A 9,173-nucleotide genomic window follows, 5' to 3' on the forward strand; every position below is an offset into this window, starting at 1 on the left:
CACTGAGCAAAGGACCAGCATACCAATTGGGAAAACAAGTTCCAGGTTAAACAGAAAAATGGCTGTACTTGGATCAACGAAGGTAACATTTGATTGTTCTGGGATTTTTTTGCATCAAGGGGCTCCCTGCAATTGAGACTGTACATATCAGTGACCTAACTGGCAAACGATAATAAATAAACACTAATTTGCCACAGTGTGGATATTCGAACTGAGAATACCCACTATCCTAGGTGCCAATAATGTCCTTATCCCTTAGAGCACAGATGTCCTTTTGCTCAGTAGCAAACCCATACATTATTATCAGTCTGTATCATTTGGCAAAGTTTTCCCAGCTAAGCTGATTTGACACTGCTATCTTGTGATGGGATGTTTTTTCAGTGCTGAGCAAATAGAAAGCCCCTAAGTGACATCAGCACAAGGTCAGCTGTTTGTTGAGTGGAACTGCCTCTTCTGCGCAAGTGTTGAACAAACACTGCAGTAGTCAGGAGAAAGGGGAATTGGTGATGAAGATGTATTGCTGGTAAAACTTGTTTAGTTCTCAGGGATTCACATTTTATTCCTTATGTTTTTTTGTTTTTTCCTCCTTATGGTAAGGCAGCTGGCTCGACCCCCATACAAACAATTTGTCGCTAATTGTATATCATGCGTGAATTGAACTCTTACGAAGTACTGCATAAATGCATCTGATCAAGACTTGGACTATTTACTGTACTTGAAAGGAAAAATAAATACCAGCTGCTGAAAGCCGAGACTGCTCAAATTAGGTTGAATAACTAAAACTTTTACTGTGCTAGAATTTTACATTTAGAATTGCTACCTGATATTTATTGCTTACGTGATGTATTCAAGCCAGGTACTCTTAGCACTGCGTTGACTGGCTCACATACTGCACATAGACATCAGAGATGTTCTGTAATTTAACCTGTAAAGACCTTCCATATCAGGCAATGACTGATACTAATGTGTCCTAGCTTGTAAACCTTTGCTTTACACAAGGTTGATGATAACTTTTACCATTTTTTTGGATCTTCAGTGATGACCAGCTGTGTTTGTGGGCACAGCTGTTGCTGTACTGAAGAGATCCCTCAGGTTTTCTCTCCAAATCTGACATCTTTGGTCATTGGTTTGTAACATACTATTAACTGTGTCTATGTTGACCATCACTGCTTCCTGGAGGTTAGTAGCACTGCTTGTACCTGGAGATGGTGGTGTCCCAGAATGCCCTAGCAATTTTGAGCTGCAATGTTTCTGCTACCAACATTCCAAGCAAATGCTCCTTCTCATTTTGCAGTGCTATTTAAAACCACTGAAGCTGTGTATATCACATTTGCACATTCAGTACACACATGTTTTCTAAACATGCAGGGTCTCACAGTGTTTGGACTGTAAAGAGGCCATATAAATTGCAATAAGTTCATTTATCTTGATCCTGCAAATGTGCTTATTTATTTTTGCCATCTTCTAGGAGGTCATAGTTGTGTTTAGTTTTTGATATCCAATTCAGTATTTCTTTAGTCCTCTTGCTAGATTTCTCTCCTTTGCCATTCAGCCTCTTGACTCTGATCTTTGTTTGCAACGTGCAGGGTTTGCATTCATATGTTAACATAGACTGTATACGTTGGCCAAAAGGTTTCCCTTTAAACTACAATTATAAAGTCTTAAACCACATTTGATATGTTTAGTATAATCACATATTTTTGTTTTTTATATTCATTTCAAATTATTAACTTTATATAAGATATTAATAACTTTGAACTTTTAAAAGTTGCACCTTTACTAAAAATATCATTCGTACAGAGGTTTCAGGAATTGGATTCATAGTTCAAGAAAGATTTGCAGAGTCAGGAAAGACACAGAAAGATAAAAAGCTACAATAAGGATGAAAAAGAGCCACATTATGGAAGTGAAGTATAGAGATCATCTAGACCACAGCGGCAGCCTAGACAGGGAAAAAGTCAAAATTGAAATCCCGGGCAGTTCATGTGTCATTAGAGCTCCAATGAGGGCCTCACTGGAGTTGATGAGAGGCTGTTCCAACTGTTTTATCCAAAACAGATAATTTGTTCCAAGAGATAACCACGTCAGAATAGTTTATAGATAGCTTAAATTACTGTGAATTACTGCTGGTGCAGTGTTAAGATGCAACATGCTAAGACACTGAGGAATTACCTGCATCTGAAACCCTGTTTTAACAGAGAGAAAAGGCCACTTGAATAAAACACACTAATCTGAAGCCATTACCATGTGCTTGTTTTGCAACAGACTCTTACCAAGGAGTTTCCAGGGTAACATTGTAATGAATGGGAATGAACAGAATGTTGTTTAAAAATATGAAAACTGTTGCATCCCCAAGCAGAACACATCTCACATTAATGTATTGATGGAACCTCAGATTCCCTGACTGGGAATCTCATAACTAGTATAAGGATGAAAGAATTCACAGCACAGTGCAGTCTAGGTTTGAAATAAGTTTATTATGAAGGACCCCATATAGTAAAGTAAAGAAGAACTTTAACTCACACTCACATTTGGTAAGTTATTTTTATCCATTACTGCAAACAGTATATATAACGAATCAAACATCTGAGGAACCTTAGAAGGGTGCTCCCATCATCTGTAGAACCACACACTGGGTGAAAGACTTCAGCCTGTCCAGTCTTGGCAACACGGCCAAGTGCATAACATAAGATATTATACCTCCCACAATGATGCTAGACTAAAACTAGTGCAAAGGTTTTCTGCTTAACCACAAAAAGAAGTGCAGGATGAGGATTCAAGCAACACACCGAACAAAACAAGCAAAACTATTTCTCTAGGCCAGGCTAAATATTTTTAGTCCCACCTTAGATTCTACCTGACTAATTGTAGCTGAGTTAATTCGGATACGGTGACGTCATCACCCTCCCTGCGCGTAGCAGGGACCTCAGCTGCCTGGGCCTGGGCTGTAACGGGTGGCAGAGGGCACGAGCCCGCACGGAACCACAACGGTCACATAATGGTGATCCCCATTTATCAGGGTGAGGCTGAAGGTTCTGTAACATGACACAAGATAAGATTGTGGATTCAGAACAGGTAACATGTTAAACACAAAACACAGCTGTGGAGTCATGCAGCTGGTCAAGATTGTGGAGGTCAGGGTCTTGACTGAGACAGATGCATTGCCTCAGCTTGCCTCAGTAACCACAGTTGAGAAGATTGATTGATAACAAGCCTCAGCTGTTGAAGTGGTTTAAGAGCACCCCGAACACTTCCCCGAGAGAGAAGAAGCAGGATTCAGCCCTGAGTTGGCTGCAGGTGAGGGAGAGGATATGGGAGTCTAGCTCTCCCGTCTGCAGAGACCTGGTAGTAATAGAGTCTTGTAGTTAGTAGTAGGTAGTTTCTGTGTGAGGCCCAGACTGCTGGCATCAGAAGTTTGCACCAGTGGATGGAGGTGGTCAACCCTCGAAGTCTGAGGGTTGACCAGCAGCCATTGTGGACTGGAAGCAGGAGGCTCCATGTTGTTGGCTTGGTGCAGGGAGGCTCCTAGCAAGAATGTCAGGGTGAAGCTCGTCAAGCACAGGTAACCACGAACGAAGGGCTCGGCAAGGCGAGGGACCACAAGCAGGACTGTGGCTTAGTTGTGATGGAGACTCTGTTGCCTGGGAATCCATGAGCAAAGGGCTCTGAGTTCTCAGAGTATGTGATGCCATGAATCTGGATTACCCCGAGGAGGGGGCCAATGTCAACACCACTGTTGAAGTAAAGTGTGTGGTCAACTGCAAAAACATTTCCCCAGCAAGCACAAAAGGACATGTGGAACACTCCTGTCCATGCCCAAGTGGCGGCCTTTACCCCCAGGTCGTCATACAGCCATATAAGTATTTACAACAAAAAGACATTCACAATATACAATGCTGGGCCACACAGGCCATGCAATGAAGACAAGCACAAGACCCTTAGTCAAAGAGTCCCACAGATTTATCAATAATATAGTTCAGGCAACTCTCACATCCACCTACAAGCCAGTGCCACCATCCTACATTCAACTCAAATCCACTCTATCAGCTATAGCAACAAACTTGCAGCATAGTTTCAATACAATTCAACAGGCTTTATGTGACTTGTGTCTTCTGCCATGCTATGATAAAATTGAATTTATTTCTATGTTAAGAATTAAATAGGATTTTAGAAAAAACAAATTTGGAGTAAGTCAAAATATTCAGGAATACAGTATGTTAGTATCTGCTTTGTGAATTACACCCTAAAGTCAAACATGGTTTTGTTTTCTTAATTGCTTTAATGAATTGTTTTTCCAGTCATTGGACTAGTTCAAAAGTCCAATCGTTGACTATGGTTTACAGAATAACCTTTGAAGTTTTTCATGGAAAATAGATTTTTCTTCTATTTTTCTCTCACTGCATTGCATTAGTCATTGTGATCTCTATTCTTTCATTGATTGGCACTCTCTGCAGCTGTGACAAATGTTTCACTGGTTTAAATTAATGTACTAATCTTTAGTAAAACACCTTTGGTAAAACGCCTTTCACTTATGATAATTTATTTACTAAGCAATAATTTATCATACCAACTGTGACAGAATGCTTGGTGGGCTTGTAGAGAAAATATATTTTGGACCAAAAGTTTAGAGAAGCCTCTGCCCACTACAACTTTATCTGCTAATCTTTGCAATTATCTTTGCTGTGCTTCCAGGTTGGAAAAGAACGTTTCTTGTAGGCAAAGGGATAGGTGATTAGCTGATTTCCTGTGTGATGAGACTCAGCTGTTAGTGATCAGCTTGGCTCTTAGGGTATAAAATGGCTTGGCAAGGAGAGCTCTTTGTGTTTTTGTGAACTTTTGAGCTACTGATTTTTTTTATATATGTTTTTGCTCTATAAGAAAAATAAAAAAGAATGATTGAGAGGAATGTCTCCTTGGGAAAACTGAGGTGCACTTTACTCATTGGTAAAGTGGTAAAGGTTTATTTTAAAACCTTTTAGATTGCTGGAATGTTTGTATGTGCAGCTAGTATAATGAGTAAAAGCCCTTTGCTGTGACTGTATACAGATTATATGATGACTCACTGTTCTAGTATTTGTGTGATAAGTGTAACAAACAGTTCTTTCCGAACCCTATGCGGACGACACAATACGGGGATGAAAACAGGGGGGGCATGTCCATGCAGTGCTGGTGATCCGGGGTGGTGTGGCCAAAGCAAACAATCTAACGAATAAGTGCATGGGGAGAATCCAAAAAACAAGCAAGAGTCCATGGCCAGGTAATCCATCAAAAACAAGGGACTAAAAACAGGTGCCAGGTCAGGACTGGCAGGGTGAACAGGAACGGGAAGCTAAAACCATAATGGAGCCAGGTACAACCAGGTCCCAGGCTCACACAATGTGGAAATCAGATGCAGAGCCCGGAACTGACTGAGTGTCTGGCTTTTAAGGGGAATGGGAAGGAGGCTGGAACAAGGGGCAGGTGCACCGAATAAGTCCAAAGTGAAAAGAGCTGGAGCGCCCTTAAGGAGGAGGCACTACAATCGTGACAATAAGGGAAAAGTATTTGGTTGTGCTGGTTTTCTCTCTCTCTCTCTCGTTTCTCCCTGTCCCTGGTTTCCAGGTCTGGTCCACACCTAATACATTCACCCTGACTGTGCGGAAATGGACAAGCACAAATAACCTGTAACAATGGCTATCACTGGGCTAATTAAGTTGGAAGCTCCTAAATAAAACAAGTAGCCTTAAAGACTAAATGCAGAACAGAAAGGATTTTCTTGTATTTTATCAACCCCTCAGCATGTGGTTGTATTGTGTTCACAATTTACATGAGTTAATCTTAATGAACATGTAATGTATGTTTTATTTGATGAGAGATGCTAGTGTGGCTGTTGAGAATAAACGTGGTGGGTTTGAATGCTGAGTCCTTTCTGTCATTGACACCACAGCTGCTCACCCAATCAAAAGAACCCTGTATTTTGGGAAACCCCAGACAAGAAAAATGAGAGACACTATAATGCAATTATACCCAGGTGGTACGCCAGATGACCCTGTAAATGTGTGCACTGAAAAATTCGGAATTAAAAATGGAATAATTAATCGTTCTGTAAATTTTTCACCTGTAATTTACTTGATGTGTTTCAGAAAGCTTGAGATGGGTTTTTATATTTTCTATTTTAATCAAATTAGTTTATGTGTCAAATACGCAGCCTACGTACTTAGCTCCAGTACGTTGATACAGCGAGCGCTAATACTTCAGTGTTCATACCCCTCTCGAGCTTTCAGAGATACAGCTTAGCGCCACATTCGCCAACAGAACAAGTGATAGAAATGGCTGAAAGAAATAGACTCCAAGAGTACTGACACCAGCTCCGATAGATCACCCACACCTGTTGAGAACGAGGAGGATTATACATTGGCCACCGACACTAGCTCTGCTGCTGAACCTGACACGGACAGCACTGCTAGTGTTAGCAAGCATCGGAAAATGGCTACAAGGCAGTATGATCCAAAGTATGCAAGTGCACAGTGCTATTTTTATTATATGTGTATGTGAGTGTGTGTGCGTGCGCGCTCATGTTTGTCATTGAGATTTTCTGTGGTTCCTATGAGAAGATGACTTGGAGGTGGGACGTGGATGCTTTTGGTTAGATCAGGGGTGGTACTTGTCCCAAAAGTTTGAGAACCACTGCTATAATGTAATAACGGCAGCTAGTGCTCCAACAGTGGCAGTAAGTTTTGTTTTTTGTGTGGGCCTACAAGCAAGCTGAAACTTGGCACATTGTTGGAAGTGTGTATAGGAATAAAACATTTGGAGGAAATTGTTCTAGAGACTAGTTTCCCATCTGGCACTAGAGGGCGAAACTAAAAGAGCCTGGCCAGTGGTGACTTGGAAATGCAAATTGTCTTGCCACCCTCTACTGTATGTATTTTAAATATTATAAAACCTAAAATATAAGTTATAAAAAAATGTTATAAAACTGAACCTTCCTGAGGCAACTACAGACATGGGGCACATGACAATCTGCAAGGTATGCCAAAACGATCTGCCTTTATATCTGTTTCACGAGTTGTCATTTTAAATGAGAATTTGTTAACTTGAGTACTGATCACATGCATATTAATCACAGTAAAATCCTGTTCTTTGAGAAAAGGGCTAAGGGCTATTCTTTCTATAAAAAGGATTTTCCTCAAAACCTCTGTAGTGTACTTCCCCCTAACAATATAATAAAATACACAGCCTTAAAAAAATTGTAAAATAAAACAGGTAAGCTAATGTTCCCTTTTCAATAACAAATACACAACATACTGTATATGATAGAATTAGCAAAACAGCAGATATTATGCAGTATTGTGGGAGGTGAGAGAATCGGATAGAATCGAACGTCAAAAAGATGGATTTATTACACAGTGCAGGGTCTTTGACAAAAACAGAGGAATCAGCCAAATATTAAAACAATTTCAGTGAGGCATCATTCTGCACATTGCACAAAGTGATGAGTCTGATGCCCTGTTCTGTTACTTGGTTTGAATAAGGATTCACCTGAATCTAAATTCCATTTTCTTGCAGATTATAAATTAAGCTTGTTTCTTTGCAGTCAGCAATTGCTGTAAATGTAAAATTCTGAGACTGGTTTCTAGAGGTGATAGGAAATATGTTGATTATGAACGGGTGCTGCACAGTGATTAGCAGTGCTGTCTCACAATGCTGGGGTCCTGGGTTTAACTCTGGACCTGGGGTGCTATCTGCATGGAGTTTGTATGTCCCCCCCACCCCATTCTGGAGAATTTCCTCCTGGTGCTCCAGCCTTTTCCCACGATCCAAAGACATACTGTCTTAGGTTAACTGGTTAACAACTGGCATCTGGAAGAATAGGCCCTGGTGGGAGTATGTTTGTGTCTGTGTCTGCATGTGCCCTACTATAGACTGACGACCCATCCAGGGTTATCCTTACTTGCACCCATCGTTTGCTGGGACAGGATTTGGCTCCCCTTCAACCCTGTTTTGGATAAAGCGGTTAGAAAATGAATGGATGGAGTATTAAAAAAAGGAAAGTGTATGTTATTATGATTATTCTAATACTTTAACAATCATGGAACTCAAAATAAAATGATGCAATAGGGTAGACTTTGCTAATATTATATTAATAAATTGGAGTGGTGGAGCGTTGGTACTGTGGCTAGGGATCTGCGCCTGTGGCTGGAAGGTTGCCAGTTCAAATCCCGTGGCTGGCAGAGGAATCCTATTCCATTGGGCCCCTGAGCAAGGCCCTTAACCCCAGCTGCTCCAGGGGTGCTGTATAAATGGCTGACCCTGTGCTCTGACTCCAAGCTTCTCTCTCCCTGTCTGTGTATCTCATGGAGAGCAAGCTGGGGTATGTGAAAAGACAAATTCCTAAGGCACAAAAGTGTATATGGCTAATAAAGTGATCTTATTAGAGACTCAATATTAGTTCAAAAGTAGCCAGAGTTCCAGAAACCAAAATAGTGTAACCTCCATACAGTACTTAATTGTGCAAATCCATTTCCCTTTCCCTAGCTTTCAGATCCCTTCGGTTCTCAATAACAAAGAGGTTTTAGTTCATTAATGAGGAATCTTAGTGGTGAAGATGGCCATTAGTGCTGGAAACCCTCTGACTTCTGTCTTTGTGCTTCTCTTCTGCCTCTCTACTACATTATTCCTTCTTTACAGTCTATCAGTTAGGTACAATGTTGGTGACATAAGCTTGACTGGTCAAATCTAGGGAATTCCAGCCTCATAAGCTCTCAAACGTACAGTATGGTGTCTCCACGCATTTGGGTCCTGTGTATCTGATCAGATAATCCCAGCTGTGAAGACACTGTCAGTCGATCTTATCTATGAATCTTAACTGAACTGGTGCCAGAGCAGCTCTTCAAGACTAAGGAGAGAAAACAAATTTACTCAGTAAAGACATTTACATGCAAAACATACAATTCTCAATTAAAATATGAATATGTATTACCTTTTAGTAGTCACACAACACAAAGGAGTAATGTGAATCTTTTTTTTTTTTTTCATTTCTTACCACCAGGGCCGAATTGTATTCTTGACACATTTTTGCAAAGTCTTTAATTCTCTGGATTTTGTTTTGCTGTTTTTAATTCATGAGTTAAAGATCTGTTTGTTTGGTTGTTTTGGAAGCTGTAATCGCTTAATTTCTTTCACTTCCAATA

This window comes from Lepisosteus oculatus, chromosome 1 (genome assembly GCF_040954835.1).
Source record: "Lepisosteus oculatus isolate fLepOcu1 chromosome 1, fLepOcu1.hap2, whole genome shotgun sequence".
In the NCBI taxonomy this organism is placed as follows: domain Eukaryota; kingdom Metazoa; phylum Chordata; class Actinopteri; order Semionotiformes; family Lepisosteidae; genus Lepisosteus; species Lepisosteus oculatus.